Source organism: Lactuca virosa, chromosome 3 (genome assembly GCF_052849685.1).
Source record: "Lactuca virosa cultivar CGN04683 chromosome 3, Lactuca_virosa_CGN04683_v6, whole genome shotgun sequence".
Classification (NCBI taxonomy): Eukaryota; Viridiplantae; Streptophyta; class Magnoliopsida; order Asterales; family Asteraceae; genus Lactuca; species Lactuca virosa.
The window spans coordinates 426,684,692-426,699,251 of NC_136428.1; positions in this window are offsets into that span (position 1 = coordinate 426,684,692).

The window sequence follows — 14,560 nt, forward strand, 5'->3', positions numbered from 1 at the left end:
ATCAGGGCGAGTACAAGTCATAGCATACATGATCGAGCCCACAGCGAAAGCATATGGTATATGACTCATTTCAGCTATCTCAGCCTCTGTACTCGGACTCTGAGTTTTACTCAGCTTGGCATTACTCTGGATTGGTAATTCTCCTTTCTTGGAATCTTGCATACTGAACCTCTTCAGCACCTTATCCAAGTAAGTACTTTGACTAAGTCCAATTAGTCTCTTACTCCTATCTCTCAATATCCTTATCCCTAGGATATAGGCAGCTTCCCCAAGGTCCTTCATAGTGAAACACTTCCCAAGCCAGGACTTAACCTCCTGCAAGGTTGGGACGTCGTTTCCTATGAGAAGTATGTCATCCGCATACAACACCAATAAGCTAACTATGCTCCCACTAGCCTTGACATACACACAAGACTCATCCTCACTCCTAGAAAAGCCAAACTCTTTGACTTTCTCATCAAAGCAAAGATTCCATCTGCGAGATGCTTGTTTCAATCCATAAATGGATTTATCAAGCTTACACACTCTATTAGGGTATCTTGCATCGACAAAACCCTCTGGTTGAGCCATGTAAACATCCTCAGCCAACTTTCCATTAAGGAAAGCGGTTTTGACATCCATTTGCCATATTTCGTAATCATGAAATACAGCTATGACTAACAATACTCTAATAGACTTAATCTTAGCTACTGGTGAGAAAGTCTCATGATAGTCAACTCCCGGAGTTTGAGTAAAGCCCTTCGCAACCAGTCGCGCTTTGTAAGTATGTACCTTCCCATCCATGTCGGTCTTCTTCTTGAAGATCCATTTGCACCCAACTGTCTTACGACCTGCTACATTGTCAACCAAGTTCCAAACTTGATTGTCATACATGGACTGAATCTCGCTGTCCATAGCCTCCTTCCATTTAGCAGACTCAGGGCCTGCCATGGCTTCCCTGTAATTATTAGGTTCATCCAAATCTATTAGTGTACTATCACTAATAAATGTATCACCTTCAGTGGTGATGTGATAACCATAATAAAAATCAGGTGTGTTCCTCACCCTAGTGGAACGTCTTGGAGGTACAGACTCATCTATCGGATCAACAGGAGTTTCCTCCTCAGGTTGGTCGATAGCATTTGAGGTTCCTTCACCACTTGACTCTTGAAGCTCTTCAAGGTCAATTTGCCTCCTACTGTCCCCTTGGCTTATGAATTCTCTCTCACGAAAGACTCCTCTTCTTGCTACAAAAACCACATTATCACTGGGTCTGTAGAAGAGGTAACCAAAGGATCTCTGTGGGTAGCCGATGAAAATACACTTCTCACTTCGAGGTTCAAGCTTATCATGAGTCTCACGCCTCACGAAAGCTTCACAAACCCAAATCTTGATGTGGTCCAAATTGGGAACTTTCCCATTCCACATCTCGTGAGGTGTTTTGGCAACCTTTTTAGTAGGGACTAGATTAAGGATATGGGCGGCAGTCTCTAAGGCATACCCCCAGAAAGAGATTGGTAACGAAGCTCGACTCATCATGGAACGAACCATATCCAACAAGGTTCGATTGCGCCTCTCAGCTACACCATTCAACTGTGGTGTTCTGGGAGGTGTCAATTGTGAGAGAATCCCACATTCCTTAAGATAGTCAAGGAACTCAATGCTAAGATACTCTCCTCCCCGATCGGATCGGAGCATCTTGATGTTCCTGCCCAATTGATTCTCCACTTCCTGCTTAAACTCTTTGAACTTTTCAAAGGTTTCTGACTTATGCTTGATTAAGTAAATATATCCATATCTACTGTAATCATCAGTAAAAGTGTACATGCAACCCTAATAACCTTGAATCTATGTTTTCTCTATATACATGCAAATTTCTTTTCAAGGTTATTTCCTAACTAGCATGGCATGGGGATTACATAAAACATAAAAACTAGTAGAAATACATACCTTGTTGTTTCTTGGATTCCTTCAAGACTTTGTGAGCCTAGCACCCCAAATGTTGTGCCTCAAATGCTTCACACAACACCACAAGACTTGGAATAACTTGAGAGAATGTCACTTAGCCTCAAAATCGGTTATGCCCTCTCTAGTAACACTAGGTCACGATTTTGCTAGCCATAGGGTTCCTTTTATAGTGTTGTCACAATTAGGGTTTACACATGAATGCCCTTAATTGTCATGACTCTTGATTTCTCATGACCCATGGGTTTGTAACTCCCATGGACTATCCATGGAGCTCCATACGGTTATGACCAAACCCATAAACCATGGATCATTAATCCACCATAAAAGAATTGATGATTGTCATAATCAACCCTATATATATTTAATTAGTCTCACTTTGATCACCAAAGTAATACTTGATCAATACTAATTAAATAATACTATTATCAATATATTAGAACTTATAATATATTAATAATCATAAGTGCCTTATTCTCTCATTTAGTCTATCCAAGTATTGCAATGCCATGCAACCCAAATGGACCATACCAAATAAAGTTATGGACTTAGACACTATATCCAACAAAATACACTTGGAATAACTTGAGAGAAACTTGAACACTCCTTGAAATCATCTAGCCCTCACACTCACACATTAGTGCCCGATTTCTTGAGCCATGGGATTCTTTTATATGGTGGCTATTAGGGTTACACCATGTAACTCATAACTTTACCCATTGCTTATGCTCCATGGATTTTAACCTCCATGGAGTATCCATGGGTCACCCCATGGACTTAGTCCAACATAAGGAATCTTGGATCACAAGCCCACATATATAAGAATGAATGATTTACACAATCAACCCATATTTTTAATTAGTCTCCTTTCGATCACTTAATTAATTCCAAATTAATTCTTGATCAATACTAATTAAATAACCTTATTAATATATTAGAACTTATAATATATTAACCAACCTTAAGTGTTATTTCTCTCATTATAGTCTATCCAAATGCATGATGCCATGCAACCCAAATGGACCATGCCGGGTCGAGTCAAGTCTTACCAATTATAGTTATGGACTTAGACATTAATCCACCATATTTATCCTTTTCAATCATTCAAAAGCATATCAAAGTAAAAATACTTATTAGAGTACAATCCCAAAACCACAGAGTGCGGATGTAACATCCCAAAACTCATAGCCAAAAATTTCATTTTTAATTAAGTAATTTATAAAACCAGTATTTCAAATAACTAAAACTTGTCATAGAAAAGTATTATCAGAGTACAACTCCCAAAGATCTCATGTGCGGAAAACATAGTGTGATGCGCTGCGATCCTGCCGGCTTCGTTCCTTCTGAAAAGAAGTACCTAAACCAAAACTGTAAACCGTAAGCACGAAGCTTAGTGAGTTCCCCCATCATACCACATACTATATTAACACATAATGCCTATCCTTTGGTATCTTTCAAACGGTATCTGATTGGCATAACTGGGTGTTGGACTGCCCTTCGGTATCTTTTAACCGGTAACTGGGAGCTGGGCTCCCCTTAGGTATCTTTCAACCGGTAACCGGGAGCTGGGATCCCCTTTAGTATCTTTCAACCAGTATCTGACTAGCATAATTGGGTGCTAGACTCCCCTTCGGTATCTTTCAACCGGTAACCAGGAGCTAGGCTCCCCTTCCGTATCTTTCAACCGGTAACCGGGAGCTGGGCTCCCCTTCGGTATCTTTCAACTGGTATCTGACTAGCATAATTGGGTGCTGGACTCCCCTTTGGTATTTTTCAACCGGTAACCGGGAGCTAGGCTCCCCTTCGGTATCTTTCAACTGCTAACCGGGATCTGGGCTCCCCTTCGGTATCTTTCAACCGATATCTGACTAGCATAATTGGGTGCTGGACTCCCCTTCTGTATCTTTCAATCGGTAACCGGGAGCTATTTCACCCCTACCGCTACGACATAATACTCTAGAGTATACATATAAATCATGCACTGCCTAGCATATTTGGGTGCTGGCCTACCCCTTCTTTATCTTTCAACCGGTAACTGGGGACTATTTCACCCCTCCTACCACTGCCACATAATAGCATAGCATACGAGCACATAAAACATAACAGATAGTGGCATACCAAACAATTATCACAAAGACAATGATCTCTACTATATCTCCTACTAGTGAGCCGACATTGGTGCCTTAGACCCACTTCTACTGGAAGGTAACTCACCTCACACTGTTGAAGTCCATTGCAAGAAGTCCTTAGCTGATGTCCTGGCAACGCTCTAGGCTATCAATACCAAATTATCACCCAATTAGCAATTGGGTTCCACACCATGATCCATAACACACATCTTGGGGTAAAGTGACCATTTTACCCCTGGCCCAACAAGACTCATAACTAAGGCCCAAGCCCAAAACCAATAAGGTCCAAAACCATAAAGTCCATAAAAGCCCAGTATATGGTCCAATTTCCAATTGCGCCTAGAACCTTACATGAAACTACCCTTTTAAAACCCATCCTGTACTTCATAACCCTACAGGGGTCAACTTTGGTCAAAGTCCAAGTCGAAGTCAACATTCTGGTCAAAGTCAACATTCTGGTTGACTCAACTCGCCGAGGTGGTCCATCAACTTGTCGAGTCCTATGATCCGTTAATCTTGAAATCACGATCCAAATCGTCGAGTCTTTCCTCAGACTCGTCGAGATCTTCCCTATAACATAATCGAGGCTTTTCCCTATAACTTGTTGAGTCCTTCCTTGAACTCGTCGAGTTCTTCAGTCTTCAAAACCCCTGAGACCTTAGCCAACTCACCGAGTAATCTCCTAGAATCACCGAGTCTGTTCAGTAATCAGAAAGGTAGGGGACCACGACCCAACTCGCCGTGTTGAATGAACAACTCGTCGAGTCCCTCCTTATCTAAATCCATTCAGTCACTTTCATAGATCTGGTTCCATAAAGCTGATCTCTTACGTAAAGTTGCAAACTTTCCTTCTATGCATGGCCTTTTGGAGCTTAAAAGGCCAAAATAACACGTTAAAGCTTGCATGGGGCTTCCATGGCCATAAAGTTTGCACCTTTATGCCATGAAACCCCTTTTAGACCCCAGATCTATAAGTGTAATCACTTGGGACGTCCAAGTCTCAAAAGCTAACATTCTTCGACCAAAAATCCCATAAAGGTAAAATGAAGAGATCTAAGAAATCATTGAGCAAGTTTGAGACTTACTTACCAGAAAATGCTGAGAATGGGAAGATGTTTCTGGATCTAAAAGCCTCTTCTTGAATCCCCAAGCTTCACCTTCTTCCATAAGCTTCAATACACACAACTCACTCAAAAATGGCTCACACACTCTCACAATGCATTAGGGTTTCGAGAATTAGGGTTTGGGGCTTGGAGGCTGGATATGAGGCCAAAATCGTACAGCTAAGTTGTTTAAATAGGGTGAAAAATCTCGGATTTAGGGTTTCCCAAACGCAATCCAACTCATCGAGTTGGTCCTCCCAAACTCGTCGAGTTGGTTTCTCAACCCACGTCCAAACTTAGTCCTACTCGTCGAGTTATCCCCCTTGGACTCGACGAGTTGACCTTCAATTTACATACTATCCTTCCTTAATTTGTATTCCATATTCTAGGTGTTACATCGGAAACAAGGGTGGAGGCGTTGCAATCCAGTCGGGCCCTTCGCTTTCAAACCTGAAGTACTTCAAACGATAACTATGAAACTGTAAGCACAAAGCTTAGTGAATTGGCCAAAATACAACATACCATACATATCGTCGGGCCTAGTCCTCACATTGAGTCCAACGCACATTATTGGGCGTAGCCCTTCTTAACCAATGGGCCCAGACCAAAATACAATGCAAGAGTTACAGAGACAACTATCATCCTACATAGCACATATTGGGTCTAGCCTCACATACCATGCAAGAGTCACAAAGACAGCTAGCATATAACAGATTCTAGTAGGCCGATAATGGTGCCTTCGACCCATAGGTATAGTGAGGAGACTCACCTCAATTTGAGATAACTGAAACACACGTGCTGCTACAATCAAGTTCCTCACACTGAACACAACCAAATTAACCCTAATCAATATTTAAGGAAATTTCCAAAATCCAAGGATCAATTCATACGCTATCCTTCAAATGGGTAAAAGACCATTTTACCTGTAACATCCCCCTCTGGCACGTATCACAATATTATCCGCTTTGGGCTCCCGGCGCCAAAACTTCCCAGGAGGTCACCCATCCCTGGATTGCTCTCGCCTGTGCACGCTTAACTGTAGAGTTCTTATGAAATCTACTGCCCTCACGACTTTAAAACGCGTTGTAATAGGGAAGGTAACCACACCCCTTATAAGAATATGCTTCATTCTCCTTCGAAGCCTATGTGGGATCAGGTGTCACCCACCTTCACCTCACATTATAGGGTTCGACGTCCCCGTTGAACACATTGACCCGTGCCCCAGCTCTGATACCATTTGCAACATCCCCCTCTTGCACGTATCACAATATTGTCCGCTTTGGGCTCCCGATGCGAAAACCTCCCAAGGGGTCACCCATCCCTGGATTGCTCTCGCCCGGGCACGCTTAACTACAGAGTTCTTATGAGATCTGTTGCCCTCACGGCTTTAAAACGCGTTGTGATAGGGAAGATATCCACACCCGTTATAAGGAAATGCTTTATTCCCCTTATAACATCCCCCTCGGGCGGGAGTAGTACCGGGATGGGTGACCCCCTGGGAAGTCCTCATGCCGAGTGGCCCAAAGCGGACAATATTGTGATACATGCCAGAGGGAGATGTTACAAATTGCCACCACCTCGTGGTGGTGGTGGTTGTTATATTCGGCTTATTAGATGCTAGTTAACCTTAAAGCTTAATCCTTTTGGGTCTAATTGACACGTGTTGGGTTGTAAACCCTAATTAGGTTTTAGAAAACCCTAATCTTAGAGGTCTTAGTTCGGACTTATGGGGACCCGTGTTTTAGACCATTGGATGGAAGTTATGACTTACGCCTAACCACATCGTATGTTTGGTCTAGTGGAGTGATGGACTTAATAGATTAAGTCCTTAATGGGTTAAGTAAGAACACCCAACCCTAATTGAAATTTTATGTAAAAACCCTAATTTTGCTTGGGCCTTGATTTGGGCCTTTCTATTGGGCTAATGATGGGCCATCCAAGAACAAGTTTGCGGACTAAGGAAATTATTGGGCTTTAGGATAAGGACCATTGGAAAGGCTTGGGCCCAATTTGGAAAATTGGGCCATAGGTGGAACATAATTGGGCGTTGATGATTATGATATGTTGGGCCATCGGAATTCCAAATGTTTGGACTAGGATAAATGGTTGGGCCATAAGATAAGTCCATGTAGAGGTTTGGGCCCAATTTGGAAAATTAGGCCATATGTTGGGCCTTGGTTCATTGATTGGTTTTTGGTCCTTAAGAGTGTGTGTTTGGACCTTGGTTTTGCACCAAGTTAGGTTAAGGGTAAAATAGTCTTTTACCCCAATAATAGACTTATGGTTATGTATTGGAACCCAATTATTAATTGGATGTTGTTTTGATGTTGACAGTTCAGGAATTTGTCAACCATTAGCTAGAGTTTTATCCGCGAGACTTCAGCAGTGCGAGGTGAGTCTCCTCACCATACCAATGGGTCTAAGGCACGAAGGTCGACCCATCTTATGATATGTAGTACACTAGTTGATGTAGTGATATGTGGTATATTAGTTGGTTATATGCTATGTGGTATGTTAGTTGTTATTGATATTTGCATGAAAGACCATGGGGAGCCCATGGAACTTGGATATAAGACCATGTGGGGGAGCCCATGGCTTTTCAGGTAAAGACCATGGGGGAGCCCATGGCACTTGGATGTCAGACCATGTAGGGGATCCCATGACTTTCTAGGTAAAGACCATTGGGGGGGAGCCCATGACACATAAGTGTAAGACCATGTGGGGGAGCCTATGATATCCTGGAGTAAGAACCTGGGAGGAGCCAACACCATCCTTATATGTTTATATCCATTGTTTATGTGATATGTGGTATACTAGTTGTTTATGTAATATATGGTATACTAGTTGTTTATGTAATATATGGTATACTAGCTGTTTATGTGATGTGTGATATGCTAGTTGTCTTTGTGATACTTGCATGAAAGACCATGGGGGAGCCCATGGCGCTTGGATGTCAGACCATATGGGGGAGCCCATGGCTTTCCAAGTAAAGACCATGGGGAGAGCCCATGGAACTTAGGTGTAAGACCATGTAGGGGAGCCTATGGCATCCTGGAGTAAGACCCTGGGGGGAGCCCACGACATCCTTATATGTTTATATGAATGGCTTATGTGATTGATATGGTTTATGTAGCTGTTATAGCTAATATGGATTATGTGGTTATGTGGATTGTGTGGGGTATGCTCTTGGGAACCCACTAAGCTTCATGCTTACAGTTTTGTTTATGGTTTCAGGTATCATCTGTTGAAAGGAAGGGCCCGGCTTGATCGCAGCGCACACACCTATGTTTCAGCAATATTTGATTTTAGGATGAACTCTGATGCATGTTTTTAATTAATCATGTTTTTGGAATGTTTGGATTTAGAAGGTATCTGTGTTTTGACTATAATAAAAATAAAATTTTTACCCTTTATTTTTGGGTCGTTAACGTAACATCTCCTTATAAGGGGTGTGGATACCTTCCTTGACACAACGCGTTTTAAAGCCGTGAGGGCAGCAAATCCCATAAGAACTCTGCAGGTAAGCATGCTCGGGCGGGAGTAGTACCGGGATGGGTGACCCCCTGGGAAGTCCTTGTGTCGAGCGGCCCAAAGCGGACAATATTGTGATACGTGCCAGAGGGGGATGTTACATTACCCTTCGTATATCTGACCCAACAACTCATGGCCCAACTCCCAAAAGACCCAAATCCCAAAAGGTCCAAACGGAGAGTTTCATGATTATGCCCAACATACCGGACTGGTACGCCCCGCGTACTACACGTTGATGCCTAACGTACTGTTGGGTTTTGAGCACTATAACACTCCTATGGTGCACATGCAACCCTAAATTCTTTGGATCTATGTTTTCTCTAATTATACATGCATTTTCAATTTTTCCAAAGCATTCTCCTAACTAGTATACAAATTGTCAAATGAACAATACAACTAGTTAGATGACTTACCTCTTAGAAGGACTTGTAGTTCTTGACCTTTGAAAGCTTGAGCACCCCAAGTGTGATGCCTCTAATGGTTCACAAACACCAAATGCAAGAGGAGGTTTGAGAGAATAAGTTACTTGCACAAAATCTATACACACTCTCCAAGAATGTTGTTGCAACCGATTTTGGCTCAAAAGGGGTTTATTTATAGTGTGGCAAATGTTAGGGTTACACCTTGTAAACTTTAATGACCTTTCATATTACTTAGGCTCCATGGGTTAACCTCCATGGACTATCCATGTTGGTTTAGCCCACCCAAATAACCATGGATCTTTGGCCCACACTATTAGAATCTTTGATTTACATAATCAATCCCCATATATTTAATTAGTCTCTTTTGAGCACAAAATTAATTCCAAATTAATTCTTGATCAATACTAATTAAATAATATGATTTCATATTAATATATTATACTTGTAATATATTAATAAATCATAAATAACCTTATTCTCAAAAGTCCATCCTATCAAATTGCACTGGTGAATGCAACCCAAAAGGACCATGCTACAATCGGGTCAAGTACATCCTAGTTATAGTTATGGGCTTAGACACCAAATCTAATAGTCTCCCACTTGGATAAGTCTAATAACTATAGCTGCCAATGCGTCTTCAGGATCCGACTTAGCAATGTTAAGCTTTCAAAAGCCATTGTCGAACTCTGAACTAGTTAGTGACGCGTCCTTTAGATTATGGATCATATATTCCTCTGTTCTCAAGATATCAATGCGGAAAAATACGTGGAACATAGTCATACTTATTGTCCTGCAATTTTGTTTCCCGATTTCCGATTCGTATGATATATAGAAGATAACTGAACACATCAATTTCGTTCTGACCGGGCCCGACACATAGTCAAAACAGAATCATCGAGGGGCCCAAGATATCGCTTTTAATCCTCTTAGGATAAAACAAACAAATAAACTTCAACATTATATGCTTGTACTAACTACTCATTAAGTCATGCACAACGATACGTTTTATAACATCAAGTTATTGATGTGTTTTCGTATCATCAATGCACAACCAACTCGTAGTCAACAACTCATATATCTTAGTTTGAAGATTATATGATATTATCGTCTCACAATCACTTGTGATAAATTCCATGAAGTGATTCAGGTGAGCGTGGGTTAATCCAATACTCAAATATTTCAGGAGCAATCATGAATTGTGTAGCACACTTTTTCTATGTCTAACGCCTTAGACAATCTACAGGCCAACTCATGACAGTCTTCTTTCATACTTACTTCCAACGTATGATCGACTGTGGATAGTTAGAATAATTTTATTATTCGGGAAGTCAAAACATGCAAAGTGAAACACAAGAATAATATTAATCCTATATGGCCCCAAAACTTTTGAGTGTAAATAAAACACCTTTTTTTTAATCACCATATTGATTACACATTATTCATTGTATATTGTTTCGATTTATCAACTAATACTTGAATTAAAAACAATAGCTATCCCATGCTCCAAGCATGCACACTATGTTTACCTACGGTCCTTACTTTGTGAAATAGATCAATTGTAAACATTTCCAACGATGCTCATTTCACAATTCCAAATCCTTATCGTAAGTGTAAGAATACCAAGTTCTTGCCACTTACTGTAATTTGTTAGATTCTAAACTTATATGTAGTGATCCTTTTGTAATGACTATGTACACAAGTCACAAAGATTTTGTCAATTACAAAACTTTCCATTGGAGATTGTTACATGACAATTCCATAGATCCAAAGTCTGATATTCAAAGCACATTACTTTGAACATCTTACTTGCATAAAAGTTTCTAACTTTCTCATAGATTCTTGATATCCAACTCCCATTATGGAAACATTTCCATATTCTCCATATAACAAGTCATTGTTAATAGAATCCTGTATATCCATTATAATGTCAATGGGGTCCATCCATTACTATACTTCCAACTATCCATAAGCAACCAATCTTTGGCGAACCTTGGATTGTTCTTAGCAGTTGTTTAATAACTTTAGTCATATCCAGTTCTAGTCCTTTTTCCCTCTTAATGCCCTAGGCATTTGGGAAAATTAGAACACATGAATATTATAGCATATGCAATCGATCCTATACCAGAAGCATATGTGATACGATTCATAATGTCTTACATAGAGACATGATACTTGACCAGTTTTTGCTATAATTTTTCATATTTAGAATTTCCAATGTTGAAGCATTTCGACATGGTATTCATATAAATCCTTGACATGATTTGATTAAAATCTCAATCTAAACTTTTAGAATTGAAATGAAGTATAAGTTCCTCTCCCTTAATTATAGCAAAACAACTTTTCAACCCTACAACTTTGCGAATTGAAAACTTTGTTTTCTATAATTAACATTGCTAACTTGCAACACTTACCCTAATAATTATGCTCCCACTATCATAACAATTATTTTGGTACTTGCATAACATTTATGCTCCCACTAGCTGCGACATAAATCCAGAAATCTACTGGACTTCTAGAAGTCAATACTTTATTGACTTTCTTACCAAAGTTCAGATTTCTTACATGAGATGCTTCGATAAGCCTTTATCTAAGCTCACACACCATTTATTAGAAAGTTCATATGTGTGTCTAAACAATTTTTGAACTTACAACAATAAGTCTCCAATGTTTAGACCTTTTTCCATCTCTCACAATTCGAACTATGAAGAGGGATGTCGTAGTCATAATCAAATTTGAGAATGCAAATATCACAATTTCTAACTCTTTAAAATCTACCTAGTGAAAGCGTTTCCTCACAATCATTTTCATGAATTGGAGAGAAACCTTTTGACACCTAGATTTTTAATGGTGTATGAGTTCCTATCCATGTGAATTTGTCATAACCATAATCTTAAGACAAGGTTAGTGACAAATCAAAACTCATATGGACTGAACTTGTTCAATCTTAATTTCTTGCCACCTAGAAGCACGAGGGCCTGCCATTGCTTCCAAGTTGTTATGCAAACAATTGAGAACTCATAGAACTCACATGCATAGTCAACTTTATCTGGAATGGCTACAGAAACAAGAATATGTCAACAGGATAAGTTACAAACCTCAAGTCGTGTGTTAGTGGTTAACAATAAGTTTTACTCTTGATTAGTTCTTGAAACTTTTCAAGACCTTTAAGACTCCCATTAACATCTTGAGATATAAGATTCTCTATGTCAAGAAACATTACTTGACAAACAAATATTCAAGAGTTAGTGTGGTTTCTTATCAAGACAAATACTTCACACAATTGGTCTTAGTTGGTCTTTCTTTTATCCAAAACATCACAACTTACCAATTTCAAATGTACAAGAGTAGAAAACATTTTACTCTACATTTGATAATTGTTATAAACCTTTCTTAAAATTATGTCACTCAAGTTACAATCTTGGAGTATGACTCTAAGATTTGATTTTGGAACGAAGTATGATTCATCTTAAAAGATTTAACCATTTCAACAATTCCTGATTCCTCTTCTTATCCAAACAAATGCACTAAGGCGTCCTTAGAGGATCAAATTGTGATATGGTTTTCATAATCATAAAGATGATCATAAAACACGATACTCAAGTACTCTCCCATCTTTTCAGATTGGAGAAACTTTTGTCTTTCTACCGACTTTGATTCTTCTTATTCGTTCTGCTATACATTGAGACTTTTTAATGACTCAGAATTATACTTAATCTTGTAAGAATAACCATATTTACTAACTTTAGTAAACCATAACGAATAGTTTTATCGTTCTTTGTGGTGGACCTGACCAGCGCACAACCAAGTGTACCCGATACCCTAATCCTTCACTTGACTCACATATACATGTGAACAAGGAATTAGTCTTAATTTACCAAAGAAAAAAATTCTCATTCATCATACAAAACAAGTTGCATGATTCAAAGTTTCTATCCAACTGAAACTTGGGTGATAAGAATCTTTCCTTATTTGGTAATCTTGACACTACCACAAACGAAAGAATCAAATTCATATTGCTAAAAAAATGCAAACATCAATTTTCACATATGCCATTCCAAGGAAATATAAATAAGATAAAAAATAAAAATTTTATTTATTTATAAAAGGTACAGAAAACTTCCCTTACAATGCAATTACAAATGAAAACTATGCTATTAAAAATTTCTAAGCAATATATCATAACTCTTAAGCAGCAGCTCAAAAATCTGATTTGGGGTTTGGAACTCCTCATGTGAGTGGCACGCTGGGGGCATTTTTGTCCATTCAACTCTACAACGGACTTAAAACTACTTCTCCTTCCTTCTTTTCTCAATCGGTACTTCCACTTCTCCTCTTCTACTCCATTTCTTTTGCTCGTGAAGATTGAAGATCCACAAAATTGATTATGGTGAAATGCAAGTGTGGATCTGTAGGGATCATACGAACTACAGGAACAAAGAGAAACCCTGGTAGGCCTTTTTATGCATGCCCTTTACAGGTATTGAGTTATCAATTTTTTTGGTAATTTCTTGGATGAACCCTAGTTTTTGCTAATCGAGGCTATTGAAACCTTCAGGGACCAAGAAGTGGGTTTATTTCGTGGGTAGATGAAGAAAATCATACGCATGAGGCTGAAAGCCAAAATCTTGAGCTTGAAATCCATAATGAAGAACTTCAAATCCAAAATTGTGACCTTGAAATCCATAATGAAGAACTTGAAATCCAAAATCGGAACCTGAAAATGTTGTTAATTGTCAGTTGGATTTTGTTTTTTGGGATAATTGTTTACAAGTTGTAGTATTAGGTATATCACTAGTGGTTTTTGGTTGAAGATCATCTAATGCAAGGGTAATATTAGCATGTTCGTATTGCTGCATTTTAATGAAAGGGTATATTTTGTTACAATTAATAGTTGCAGTTTGTTGTCTTATAATGGATTACAATGGATTATTACCATCTTGTATTGCTGGAATTGGGAGAGAAAAGGGTATCTTTTGGTACATTAATAGATGCACTGCAAATATTATCTTTTGGTACTTTTCATTTAACATATGACCAAAAACATGCCAAATGAAATGACCAAAAAAAATGTCAAAGTACCAATAATTGATCCATTAGATAACATTAAAACAAAAGCATTACATAAGAGTTTAACCAAAAACAAATGTCTAAGTACTAACTGCAATTGTTTTGGTGATACTAAACGCAATACAGTTTAACCAATATACAAACATCACATGCCATAATAGTTTAACCAAAATAAAAGCATCACATGACATAAGAGTTTACAATGGATCCTTCTCTTTTCCTTTCTTCTTCTCTTTTCCTTTCTTATTCTCTTTTCCTTTCTTCTTCTATTTTCCTTTCTCCTTCTCTTTTCCTTTCTCCTTCTTCTTTTTTCCCTTCTTTTTCCCATATGCACCACCAATAGTTGGTAACTGCCCTTTGCAAG